Here is a 14156-nt window from a genome sequence, read left to right on the forward strand (position 1 = left end):
AGGCAACAGAATGCTCAGATGTGAACAGGGGCCATTGAAATGAATGGATGAATGAATTTGTCTTGTTGGGCATTTTTAGAGCTGAGGCTTAGAGCAGAAAATTGCCCAAAAGCCTAGATGGGAACTGAGCCTAAACGGTCAAAAATTTTGTAGGATTGATGGTTGACTTTTGTCCAGCAGGGCCACCCACTAAGCGAATTTTGGACAGTTTATCAGGAACTGGTGAAAATTCATTCCAGCCAGCTTTACCCTGATAAAAGAAAACTAAGGTCATGGGGTGTACATAACTGTACGCCAGTGGGGGGGGGGGGGCGTATTAACCCATGCACGGGTGTTCCATGCATCCCCCTGAAGGTAATCTCACTGATGTCAATCGTGATGCATTGGCTACACTGACACAGCTGCTGCTCCCCATGTGACATGATGTTTTTGTCTTGGATAAAGGGCAGATGGGTCAGAATCAAGATTTAGTGCTGTGTGTGGCCCCGGATGGAAAGAGTTCCCCATACTGGGTGTCACTGAGATATGGATTGCTGGGAATTTCTCCATTGGGGACACAGACAGCAATACAACTCTGCCAGAGATTCTAAACCTTCTCTACTCAAAAAAAAAAAGAAAAATCTTGAGCTGTATTTTAAAGCTGGGAAATAAAAACGGTTGTACACTCTTTTTTTTTACAGTGTACCTACAGGTAGGCTTACCATCAGGCTTACCTGTAGCTGCAATGAATATCTCCTAAACATATACTGTTTTGGAGATATTCACATTGGCAATAGCCTATGACGTCATACAGAGTGCAGTGAAATGCAGAGCACCATGCTATAGCTGGGGCCAGGGCTGCTGTAAGTTGAGGACCTATACAGCCTACTCCCCCGGCCAGAATTTACTGAGGACATAAATTTATCTCACCCTTTCTCTGCAGCCTCAGCTGCATAGATGAATGAATTGGAAGCGTTCTGAGGCTTCTTGCTCTTTCACAAACTGAAGCAAAGAAAAAACACAGTTTACTATGCTTCAGCGACGAATGGACTCAGGAGTTATTGGTACTGATCACTCACTGTGTTCATTCAGGAAAGGAAGGGGCCAGTAAATGATATATTTACTGGTCACTTCCCCCTGCTCTCCATCCTGAAACATCACCGTGTGTGCCCACAACAACTACAGCAGGAGAGGAGAGAAGCCGGCAGCACTGCGGGGGAAAGGGGCACACAGGGGGGCCCGAACAGCATATGGAAGGGGTGCATGTGCAAGAACCAATCCCCCTGCCTTGAAGTCAGGGGGAAAAAGGAGGAGAATCTGGGAGCACTGCAGAGGGAGGTAGAAGAGGATTGGTGACTGCAATAAGACAGTACAGCCAGCCCTCCTGCTCAGCAGGCGCCTGGGTCCCCCTTTTGAACTGATGGGGCCTGGGCCCAGTACAGGAGGGCTGGTTGTACTGCCTTATTAGCGGCCCAAGCTGGGGCTCCTGTGAGCATGCGTGGGAGTGACTTCATCCTGGCTCCAGCCATTCATAAAGCCGAAGCCCGCATACTCGGAAGGAAGACAGGGTGAAGATTGAAGCGCCAGGGAGCCATGATAGTGCTGCGCTGGAGGGCTCCATGTGCAGGTAAGTTTCTCATTATGTGCTAGTATGCGGTGCATAATAGTACATTATGATTTAAACCTGCAGGGGGTCATGATTTTTATTTTTCTACTATTACTTTAGTTTAAATATATTTCTCAATAGCTGCAAAAAAATATAAATCCACTTTCTGTGCACCAAAGGCCTTTGCAACCCCATTTAATACCTTGTAAAAGTTGCAGGAATGTCATCATTGTGCTATACATAGCAGAGGGGAGAGCTGTGGGAGGGACCAAAGCCAGCTCAACCCACTACAGGCTGCCTGTAGAAAACAGCAGAAGGGGAGGAGACAAGACCAGTCCCCCTGCACAAGGAGAGAGAGCAGCAGTGACTGGTCTTTAATACAGTTCTGGAAGAAATAGACAAGGCACACTAAAAAGTCAGAATACACATTCCTCTTGTATTTAGACAATTTTTGCTTATCTTTCAGTGCAGCTTTAAGATTTTTAATTTATGTCACTTGTTTACAGGCATGATTGTGGTATATGTTGGGAGTGTTTTCTTCTTTGTGTATTGTGATACAGGTGTGTATGTGTAGGCTTCTACTATACACAGCACGGTAGTATATACTATGCTGAGGATATGTGTGTATGACAGTGTGCATGGAACTGAGCTACATTTTATGTGTGATGTCATAACCACATCCTGCTTCTCATGTAATAAAACTGGCTATCTGTCTGCACAAACATGTCCCTCATATAGAAGTGTGATGCCCTGACTTTGGTTTTGAATGATGTCCCTACAAACCAGATAGTCATCTTCTGACTCTGACAAAATTGGCACAATTATCGGTATGAATAGAGACTTTACAAATCTTATCAAAGACCCTCAGGAAAAAGATAATGGCAAAAAAAAAATCTGTCCACCTTTAATGTTAAAATATTTAAAGCCCCATTGAACCTTCACTTTAAATCTGGTAAATAGCTGGTGATCCTATCTAGTATAAGTACTTCTGGTTAAAGGTGACAACTGTCTCACAATTGTGCTCCTGCATTGCAACCCTTTCACATGGAACCCTGGTGGAGACTACTAGCAGCTGTGCCAACACACATAGTGAAAGTATGGCATCCGGAACATGGATGTGCAGCCAACACTGGAGAAGTGGTGTGCAGAGAAGATTTAATGATGCCCAGGGTCAACTCTTTGAATGTATGCCCGGTTCACACTGGAACGCATGGATTCCCGTGCAATTCCAGTGCATTTCCCTGCATTGCATTTTGACAGTCCATTCATTTTAATGGGCTACAAAATGAACTGGACTGAACAGGGATAGCCTATGTAAAGGTAAGTCAATGGGGAGGGAGTTCCAGTTGTCAAAGAGAGAGATAACCAGGGATTGACTTAGAAGCTTTGTGGTGTTATTGGTTAGGAAGGGGCGTATTTTGAAGATGTTGCGTAAGCTGAGGAAGCAAGATTTGGATAGCGATTGAATGTGGGGCTGAAAAGAAAGTTCAGAGTCCAGGGTTATGCCTAGCAACTTGATTTGCGGGAACGGGTTCATAGTTGTGCCATCATCAGCCTCAACGGAAAATTAAGGGAAGGCTCTTGTGGTGGAGGAAATAATATGAGCTTGGTTTTGGATAGATTGTGTTTGTGAAAGTGATGTGACACAGAGGCGTAACTAGAACCTTCAAGAAACCATGAAGGCCCCCCCTAACCCCCGGCCAGGGCCCTTTCCACTGATCCCCAAGCATGAGGGCAGCAGGACCTGTATAGGAGAAGTGGCGTGGGTGACATATAGAGGAAAAAATGCCCTCCATTTTCCTCCTGCAGCCTCTGAATGCTTATGGGAAGAGGAGGGGAAGCTGGCTTTTAGCGGCTGCAGGAGAAAAATGTAGGGGATATATTCCTCCTCTATATGCTGCCCTCCTATCCAGGTGTACAGGTGGAACACATGGGCCATTGCAATTGCGACCCCTGTAGTTTCGCCCCTGGGATGAGTGGCAGCAGTGGTGAATGGGATCAGTGGCAGCAGTGGTGGTGGGGGATGGGATCAGTGGCAGCAGTGGTGGTTGGATGGGGATGGGATCAGTGGCAGCAGTGGTGGTTGGGTGGGAATGGGATCAGTGGCAGCAGTGGTGGTGGGAGGATGGGATGATTGGCAGCTGTGGTGTAGAGGAGATGGAATGGGATGAGTGGCAGTGGTGGTGGGATGAGTGGCAGTGGTGGTGGGGGGTGGGGTGAGTGGCAGCGGTAGGGGGGATGGGATGAGTGGCAGGGGGATGGAATGGAATGAGATAAGTGGCAGTGGTGGTGGTGGGGATGGGATGAATGGCAACGGTGGTGGTAGTGGGGGGATAGGATGAGGGGGGATTGGATCAGTGGCAGTGGTAATAGGGGGATGGGGTGAGTGGCAGCGGTGAGGGGGGCATAGGATCAGTGGCAAGGATGGTGGTTGGGGGGTGAGATGGGATGATTGGTAGTGGTGGTGGGGGGAATGGGATCAGTGGCATGGATGGTGGTTGGGGGATGGGATGGGATCAGTGACAGCAGTAGTGGTGGCATAGTGTGGGGGTGGGATCAGTGACAGCAGTGGTGGTGGTGTGGGGGGGATCAGTGGCAGCAGTGGTGCTGGTGTGGGGGATCAGTGGCAGCAATGGTGCTGGTGTGGGGGGGATCAGTGGCAGCAGTAGTGGTGGTGGTGTGGGGGGAATGGGGTCAGTGGCAGCAGTGGTGGTGGTGTGGGGGGGATCAGTGGCAGCAGTGGTGCTGGTGTGGGGGGGATCAGTGGCAGCAGCAGTGGTGGTGGTGTGGGGGGAATGGGGTCAGTGGCAGCAGTGGTGGTGGTGTGGGTGGGATGGGATCAGTGGCAGTGCTGATATTGAGTGGTGGGATCAGTGTCACTCACTTGCAGATCTCTCGGTTCTCCCTCCTTGCCAGGTCTCGGTGCCTTCGGCTTTCTTCCTGTGTCTCCAGTAACTCCTATCTTGACATAGGGTCTCCTCACACGGGGGAGAGTTCCACCCCCTTCCCTCTACTGGCCTGGGTCAGCTGATTTTCTCTTTCAGTCTTCTGAGTTCCGACATGACTTCTCCCTACCCAATTGAACTCAATGAGCGGGCAGAAGGATGGGCGGGGCCCGTGTGCCTGTGAGTGCCGTGAGTGTGGGTGGAGAGGATGGGCGGGGACTGTGTGCCTGTGAGTGCGGGTGGAGAGGATGGGCGGGGTCCCTGTGGCGGTGAGTGCCCTTGATTGTGGGCGGAGAGGATGGGCAGGGACTGTGTGCTTGTGAGTGCGGGCAGAGAGGATGGATGGGGCGGGAACTGTGTGCCTGTGAGAGTGCACATGAATGACCAGTGTACTATCTCCCCTTTTACTGCCTTGTTTTAGTTATTTATATGGTTCATTTTGTGTTTCTTATTTTTTTCAGTGCTGCATAAAACTTTGTGCAAAATGGAAAAAAATGCATTTTGTTTATTAGCAATTAACCTTGCCATGCTTTAAACCTAATTTTTTTTTTCTTTTATTGGATAAACTATAGAATAAAATGCATACTTTTGCTATAGAATTAAATGCATACCTAAAAAAAATATATATATATATATATATTTTTTGCAAAACAATATTGTCGAAAGAAAGCCAAGTTTGTTCTCTAAAAAAGGCATTTATTAATACTGTAGAAAGGCAAAGCAATGCTAAACAGAAGCAATGATATGTATTGCAAGACAGATTTATTACAAGGTTACAGCCTGATAAATTACTCTATTGTCTGTTCTAAAGTCTGCACTTGTGAGTTAGACCTGACCCTGACCACTTTTTAAAGCATGCTACTGTTTGGAGTGGAAATCTGTCTTATCTTCGGTAATAAATCTGTCTTTTAATTATGCAATATGCAAACTGTTGCACTTGACTGCCCAAGAATACAAAAACACAGGTCTGTAAACCTGTGGCAGAAAATTTTCTAAAGGAGACACAGCCTGATTTGAGACTAGTCATGGCACTAATTTGCTTGATAAATGTCCCCCAATGTACGCATTACTTTGTTATCTTAACCGCTTGCCGACTGCGCACAGTATATTTACTGCGGCAGTCAGCCCCGGCCAGGCAGAGTGACGTAGGTCTACGTCGCTCGCCTGTCACTCCTTCTAGAGCCAATAGCGGGCGGGCGCGCGCCCGCCGAGGCTCGTTCACGGAGAAGTGCGGGAGTGTGACTGGCGGACCCGATGTCCGCCGGTCACACTACGATCGCCGGTACAGCGGGAGAAAGACAGAGCGGCTTATGTAAACAAGCCGCCTGTCAGTTCTCCCTGTGTAAAAATGAAGATCAGACGGTTCTACTATGTAGAACCGTTGATCTTTTTTTTTACACCAATAGGAATGTCCCACTACAGTTAGAAGCACGCCCCTAGGACACACTTAACCCCTCCCTGTCCAATAAAGTTAACCCCTTCCCTGCCAGTGTCATTTTTGCAGTAACAGTGCATATATATAGCACTGATTACTGCAGTAATGTCACTGGTAACCCCAAAAGTGTCAAAAATGTCAGTCAAGGGTCCGATCTGTCCGCCGCAATGTCGCAGTACCGCAAAAAAAATCGCAGATCGCCGCCATTACTCGTTAAAAAAAAACACCAAAAATGACAAAAATCTTTCCCTTTGTTAGTAAACGCGATAACTTTTGCGCAAACCAATCAAAATACGCTTTAGCGATTTTTTTACCAAACATAGGTAGCGTAAAACAAATTGGCCGAAAATGTTAAAAAATTTTGATTTTTACATTTTTTTTGGGGGGAATTTCATATAAAAAAAAGTGAAAAATATTGTTGTTTTTGCAAAAATTACGCTCTTTTTTTGTTTATAGCGCGTGATCAAAAAATCGCACAGGTGATCAAATACCACCAAAAGAAAGCTCTGTTTGTGGGAATAAAAGGACGTGAAATTCGTTTAGGTACAGCGTCGCACGACCGCGCAATTGTCCGTTAAAGTCACGCAGTAAAAAATCGCAAAAAACCCCTGGTCAGGAAGGGGATAAAATCTTCCGGGGCTTAAGTGGTTAAAGAATATGGTCCCTCCATATTTCATATTCCTTATATTTGTACCTTTTGGTTATATACTTTCACTGGGTACATACTTGTTAGAGCTGGAGTATTTTATATCATTTTTTCCATTGGTGAGTTAAAGTTGAACTACACTGCATTTGCACATGCCAAAAATGCTATTTAATTCATTTTTATTATTCAAATCAAACTCAATTATCCATCCATGTCTAAGGGCTGGTTCACACAACAAAAATACACTTAAGATCTGTTCCGGATCCTTTTTCTGCATGTGCGTTTCTGCATGAACCCATTCCAGTGTATTTTTCATGCGTTTCCAGTTGCATTGCAAAAGCTTTTTTTTTCCTGTTTTTTTTGTCACTGTAGTGCGGCCTGGTGCATTTTTGATGCGTTCCAGTGCATTCCGGTGTGTTTTACCATGTTCCAGTAAAGTCCAGTGCAGGAAAAATGCAGCATGTTCTACTTTTTTTTCTGGAACTGGAATGCCCTGGAATGCCCTGACTGGTGTGAACTATGCCATTGGAAACCATATAACCTACTTTCCATGCATTTTTGATGCAGAAAAAAAGCACTGGACTGCATGTGGTGTGAACTGGCCCTAAATGCTTTATTTTGTTGAGAAATTACTTTAATAAACACCTTACTAGCATTTCCAGTCATGGCTATCTTGAGTAAGGGCAGATGATTCATGTAGCATTTACTTCCTGGGATCCATCTGCCCTTAGCTCAGGTATTCAAGCAGGAGAGGATGTCCTTAGCTGGGAAAACCCCTCCTCCCCTCCTGCAGACTCCTAGGAGGTATGACATCATCTGCCTAGGCCAGAAACTAGGAAGTAACTGCAGAAATGTAAAAAAATAAATAAAAACGTTTAACCACTTGCTTACTGCACTAAAGACGAATGACGACTACAACGTGGCTGGCTAGTTCTGGGACGTCGCTATATGACTGCCTCCCGTGCTCGTGTTTCTTATGTGCCCCCCGGGCGCACATCTGGAAGTGTCCGTGATTGTCAGGTCCCCAGAACCCAGTGCATCACAGATCGGGGTAAAGGGCCAATAACAGCGGCTCTTTACCACGTGATTGCTCCATCCAATGAGGGAGCGATCACTTTGCCAACAAACTGGCGTCATGGCCGGTTCAGCTCTCTCCTCTCACACCGATACAGCCTGTGAGAGGAGACACCCCGCAGCAGAGTGAGATGGCTGCATTTGGTGTGCCTCACAGTGCTCATCTGTGCCACATCAGTGCCATCCCAGTGCTCATCCGTGCCACATCAGTGCCATCACAGTGCTCCTCTGTGCCACATCTCCTCCCCCCGCTTATCAGCCTGACACCTGTGATCGTTCCCCGCTGAGAGAAAAGAACAGTCATCTGTTGTAAACACAGCTGACCGTTCTTCTCTCTTGAATGATCATAGAGCCCCTGTGATCCTTCTATATAGGATTACAGGTCTCTATGGTCATTCCACAGGCCATGCCCCCCCCCCCCACAGTTAGAATCACTCCCCTAGGCTCATATTTAACCCCTTGATCACCCACAATGTTAACCCCTTCCCTGCCAGTGTCATTATTACAGTAACAGTGCATATTTTTAGCACTGATTACTGTAGTAATGTCACTGCCCCCCCCCCCCCCCCCAAAAGTGTAAAAAATGTCAGTCAGGGGTCTGATCTCTCCGGCGCAATGTCACAGTCCTGCAAAAAATCGCAGATCGCTGCCATTACTAGTAAAAAAAAAAAAACAATAAAAATGACATAAATCTTTCCCGTAGTTAGTAGACGCAATAACTTTTGTGCAAACCAATCAAAATACACTTATTGCGATTTTATTTACCAAAAATATGTAGCAGAATACTAATTGACCTAAAATGTTAAAAAATCTAAATTTTTTTTTTTTTTTTTTTGGGGAATGTTATATAGCAGAATGTGAAAAAATATTGATTTTTTTTTCCAGAATTGTCGCTCTTTTTTTGTGTATAGCGCAAAAAATAAAAATTGCACAGGTGATCAAATACCACCAAAAGAAAGCTTTGTTTGTGGGGAAAAAAAGGATGCAAATTTCGTTTGGGTACAGCGTCGCACAACCGTGCAATTGTCAGTTAAATTCACACAGTGCCAAGTTGAAAAAAGGGCCCTGGTCACTAAGGGGGCAAATCCTACCGGTCTTAACCACTTTACCACCGGAGGATTTTGCTGTCTTACGTCCAGGCCACTTTTTGCGATTCGGCGCTGTGCGAATTTAACTGACAATTGCGTGGTCGTGCGACGCCGTATCCAAACAAAATTTACGTCCTTTTTTTCCCACAAACAGAGCTTTCTTTTGGTGGTATTTGATCACCTGTGCGATTTTTACTTTTTGCGCAATAAACAAAAAAAAGAGCGTTTATTTTGAAAAAATAACAATATTTTTAAAATTTTTTTATATGAAATTCCCCCCCAAAAAAATTTAAAGATCAAAATTTTTTTAAATCTTTGGCCAATTTGTTTTCTGCTACCTATGTTTGGTAAAAAAAATCACAATAAGCGTATTTTGATTGGTTTGCGCAAAAGTTATTGTGTTTACTAACTAAGGGAAAGATTTCTGTCATTTTTGGTGTTTTTTTTTTAACGCGTAATGGCGGCGATCTGCGATTTTGTTTGCGGGACTGCGACATTGCGGCGGACAGATCGGACCCTTGACTGACATTTTTGACACTTTTGGGGGTACCAGTGACATTACTGCAGTAATCAGTGCTAAAAATATGCACTGTTACTGTAAAAATGACACTGGCAGGGAAGGGGTTAATTTTATTGGAGAGGGAGGGGTTAATGTATGCCTGGTGCTTACTGACATGTGTGGGGGGAGGTGACTGAGTGAGTCAGGGACAGATCGGATGTTCCGCTATGCTGAACACTGCGATCTGTCACTCCCTGTCACTTAGGAGATCCGCCCGCTCTGTTTACACAGACGGGCGGATCTCCAAACTAGATTCCCCGACGAATGGGGAAGAGCAGCGGAGATCACCGCTGCTCCTCCCCTGGCCCGACTCCCGCTGTGACTGAAAACAGCAGGAGCGCGCCTCCGGCGGCGCGCGAGCGCCGCCTACAGGGGGAGGAGTCCAGCGACGTAGGTCTACGTCGCTGGACGGGATCGTGCCACATTGCCGCAGTAGCAGCAATGTGAGCGGTCCTAAAGTGGTTAAAGTGGTTACGTGAAAAAAAAAGCAGCCTATTTATGTTTCGGTGCATTCCTTCCGTCGTAACTTATTTTAGCATAAATGAGCAAATTTTCAAACTATTAGTTTTTTTTTTTTATAGCTACATTGAAAAGGAGATGTGATAGTACCGTGTTAGGCATATTCAGGGGAGTAAGGTGAATAGGCTATACAGTGCAGGCAGGGAATTTTCCATAAAGTGAGTCACAGATTACATGGTAGATGAGTGGAGATATGTCTCACCATAGATAGATGTCTTACTGTTTGTCCATCTCTGACACCTCTGCCTGTCTGTAGCTAAGACAAGAAATAAATATTGTAAGGCACATGATTTCATGTGCAAATAAAGGGCAACATATGACTCGTTCCTCTTTCTATATTAATACCTAGGTAAAAATATTCCTTCCTTTAATTCTCTGATCACGTCACAGATTTTTGTAAGTTCCGAAAACCAAAGGCTTAACAGACTAAGCCAAAAAGAGGTCAATTTCTGCTTAAAATACTAAAATATTTTATTAAACAAAGTATCAAAAAAAAATAGCATAAGAAGAACAGGCAAAATAAATCTGCATCTTCCTATTCCATTTAAAAAATAACTACATTGTCATAAAATGCCTTAACCGATAGCCTGGACCTGGATTTTATTCCTGCAGTTGGAAATAATTGTGACAGCTATAGTTCACCTTAGTTATAAAATTACATTTATTATATTAGGATTTTATGTGATAGACCAACACAAAATGGCATATAATTGTGAAGTGGGAGGAAAATGATAAATGGTTTTCAATTTTTTTTTTTTTAAATAAATATGTGAAAAGTGTGGCGTGCATTTGTATTCACACCCCTGAGTCAATACTTTGTAGAACCACCTTTTTGGAGATGTCTCTACACATCTAGAGAGTGACATTTTTGCCCATTTTTCTTTGAAAAATTAAATTAATAAAGAAACCAGCACCTAGGAAACTTGTGTACAAAGTGTGAAAAAAATGTGAAAAAATGAATAACTAGAGATGCAGCCACTAAACCATAGCAAAGCTATGTGGAAAGTAAGAAAATAAACTAGGCGCAACGCCTAATTTATTTTCTTTCTTTCTTTCTTTGCAAAATTGCTCAAGCTCTGTCAGATTGGATGGAGTGCATCTGTGAACAGCAAATTTCAAGTCTTGGCACAGATTCTCAATTGGATTTTGGTCTGGACTTTGACTGGGCTATTCTAAAACATGAATATACTTTGATCTAAACCATTCCATTGTAGCTCTGGCTGTATGTTCAGAGTCATTGTCCTGCTGGAAGGTGAACCTCCTCCCCAGTCTCAGGTCTTTTGCAGGTTTTCTTCTAAGATTGCCCTGTATTTGGCTCCATCCATCTTCCCATCAACTCTGACCAGCTTCCCTCTCCCTGCTGAAGAAAAGCATCCCCACAACATGATGCTGCCACCACCATGGTGTGTTCAGGGTGATGTGCAGTGTTAGATTTCCACGTCACATAGCGTTTTGCTTTTAGGCCAAAAAGTCCAATCTTGGTCTCATCTTACCAGAGCACCTTCTTCTATATGTTTGCTGTGTCCCCCCCCCCCCCCCAATGGCCTCTCGCAAACTGCAAACAGGACTTCTTATGGCTTTCTTTCAACAATGGCTTTCTTCTTCTTACTCTTCCATAAAGGCCAAATTTGTGGAGTGCATGACTAATAGTTGTCCTGTGGACAGATTCTCCCACCTGAGCTGTGGATCTCTGTAGCTCCTCCAGAGTTCCCATGGGCCTCTTGGCTCTTTTCTGCTCTCCTTGCCCAGACTGTCAGCTCAGGTGGATGGCCATGTCTTGGTAGGTTGCAGTTGTGCCATACTCTTTCCATTTTCAGATGATGGATTGAACAGTGCTCCGTGAGATTTTCAAAGCTTGGGATATTTATTTAAAACCTAACCCTGCTTTAAACTTCCCCACAACTTTAACCCTGACCTGTCTGGTGTGTTCCTTGGCCTTCATGATGCTGTTTGTTCATTAAGGTTCTCTAACAAACCTCTGAGGGCTTTACAGAACATACTGAGATTAAATTAAAGGTGAACTCTATTTACAAATTAGGTGACCGTGACTTCTAAAGGCATTTGTTTCCAGTCGATTTTAGTTAGGGGTATCAGAGTAAAGGGGGCTGAATACAAATGCACACCACGTTTTTCAGATATTTATTTGTAAAAAAAGGTTGAAAACCATTTATCATTTTCTCTCCATTTCACAATTATGTGCCACTTTGTGTCGGTCTATCACATAAAATCCCAATAAAATACATTTATGTTTTTAGTTGTAACATGACAAAATGTGGAAAACTTCAAGGGGTATGAATACTTTTTCAAGGCTCTGTAACAAATAAATATTAAATAAATTCCCACAACTATGGTGCTGGGTGCTATGATCCAGGTACTTTCCATCTCAAATTGGGACTATAATTTTATACTGTTTGGTTGTACTGTATATAATGGAGCTCCTTGAAGTTTTTATTTAGTCCTCCTGCTAGTTTGAGGTCATTACACTGACCACTAATGTAAGGGGAATTTACACTGGCCACCAATGTAAGGAGGACCCTACACAGACCACCAGTGTAAAAGGGACCCTACACTGACCACCAATGTAAAGGGGGACCCTACACAGACCACCAGTGTAAGGGGGACCCTACGCTGACTACCAATATAAGAGCAAATTTACACTGACCACCAATGTAAGGAGGACCCTACACAGACCACCAGTGTAAGGGGGACCCTAAACTGACCAACAATGTAATGGGGGATTTACACTGACCACAAATTTAAGGGGGGTCCTACACAGACCACCAATGTAAAGGGGGACCCTATGCTGACTACCAAAATAAGAGCAAATTTACACTGACCACCATTGTAAGCAGGAAATGACATGGCTCATCTGTGTAAAGGATAATTTACACTGACCACCATTGTAAGGAGGGACACTACAACTACACTGACCACCAATATAAGGGGGACCCTATGCTGGCCAACAATGTAATGGGAAATTTACACTGACCATCAATGAAAGGAGGGCCCTACACTGACCACCCAATGTAAAGGGAAACCCTGCAGTGACCACTAATGTCGGGGGAATTTACACTGACCACCAATTTAAGGAGGGATTTCTACACTGTCAATCAATGTAAAGGGGGACTCTACACTGACTCCCAATGTAACTAGGACATTTACACTGACCCTGACACAACAGGCGTATTTCAACTATCCACCAATATAATTGAGACATTTACACTAACCAGCGATGTAACAAGTGTATTTACAGTGACCCCTAACTCTCTGCTAATCTCTGCATCCTTAGCCACCCCCTTTAGGTACACCTTTGTACCCCAAATCCCTCCACTTCTAACCTCTGCACCCAGAATTCGGCCCTGACCGCTACAAATCTGTCAAACAGACGACACCAGAAGTCTCAGAAAACGTAGCCGTTCTCTTGGACCGCTCCTTTTCTCAATCTACACCTCCTCCCTGGGTCATCTGATTGCCTCCCATGGCTTTCAATATCATCTCTACGCTCATGACACCCAAACCTATCTCTCCACCCCTCAGCTCACCCCATAAGTCTCCTCACGCATCACCAGCTTACTAATAGACATATCAGCCTGGATGTCACATCACTTCCTCAAACTCAACCTGTCCAAAACCGAGCTCATGATATTTCCTCCCCCACGTTCCTCTTCCCCTGATTTCTCTGTCAACATCAACGGTGCAACTATCAACCTGTCCACCCATGCCAAGGTAAAATCTTGGACTTTGAACTATCCTTTCGGCCACACATCCAGTCACTGTCCAAAGCTTGCCGCCTCAACCTCCGCAACATCTCCAAAATACGTCCCTTCCTAACCAAATGATACCACAAAGCTTCTAATCCACTCCCTGGTTATCTTGTCTCGATTACTGCAACTCCCTTCTCATTGGCTTACCTTTAAAAAGGCTATCCCCCCCTTCAGTCCATCATGAACTTCAGGCTCATCCACCTTGCAAACCGCTCTGTGTCTGCTACCCCTCTTTGCCGATCCCTCCATTGGCTGCCACTAAACCAACAAATTAAATTCAAGTTTCTAATCATAACCTACAAAGCCATCCATAACTTGGCGCCCAGCTACATCACTAATCTGGTCTCAAAATACCAACCAATTCTTTCTCTCCGTTCCTCCCAGGACCTCCTGCTCTCTGGCTCCCTTGTAACCTCTTCCCATGCTCGCCTCCAGAACTTCTCCTGAGCTTCTCCCATCCTCTGGAATGCTCTACCCCAATCTTAAAAAGGCTATCCCCCCTTCAGTCCATCATGAATGCCAGGCTCATCCACCTTGCAAA

At 44.7% G+C, this 14156-nt stretch overlaps 1 protein-coding gene across 1 annotated transcript in view; it reads left to right on the forward strand.

Moving 5' to 3' along the window:
* The window catches only part of GMIP (GEM interacting protein), a gene marked incomplete at its 3' end in the record, with an annotated part of 200121 nt that overhangs the window by 28274 nt on the left and 157691 nt on the right, over nucleotides 1–14156 (forward strand). The gene's annotated exons all lie outside the window — the stretch shown is intronic.

Source organism: Pelophylax lessonae (assembly GCF_965119305.1).
Source record: "Pelophylax lessonae genome assembly, chromosome: 4".
NCBI lineage: Eukaryota > Metazoa > Chordata > Amphibia > Anura > Ranidae > Pelophylax > Pelophylax lessonae.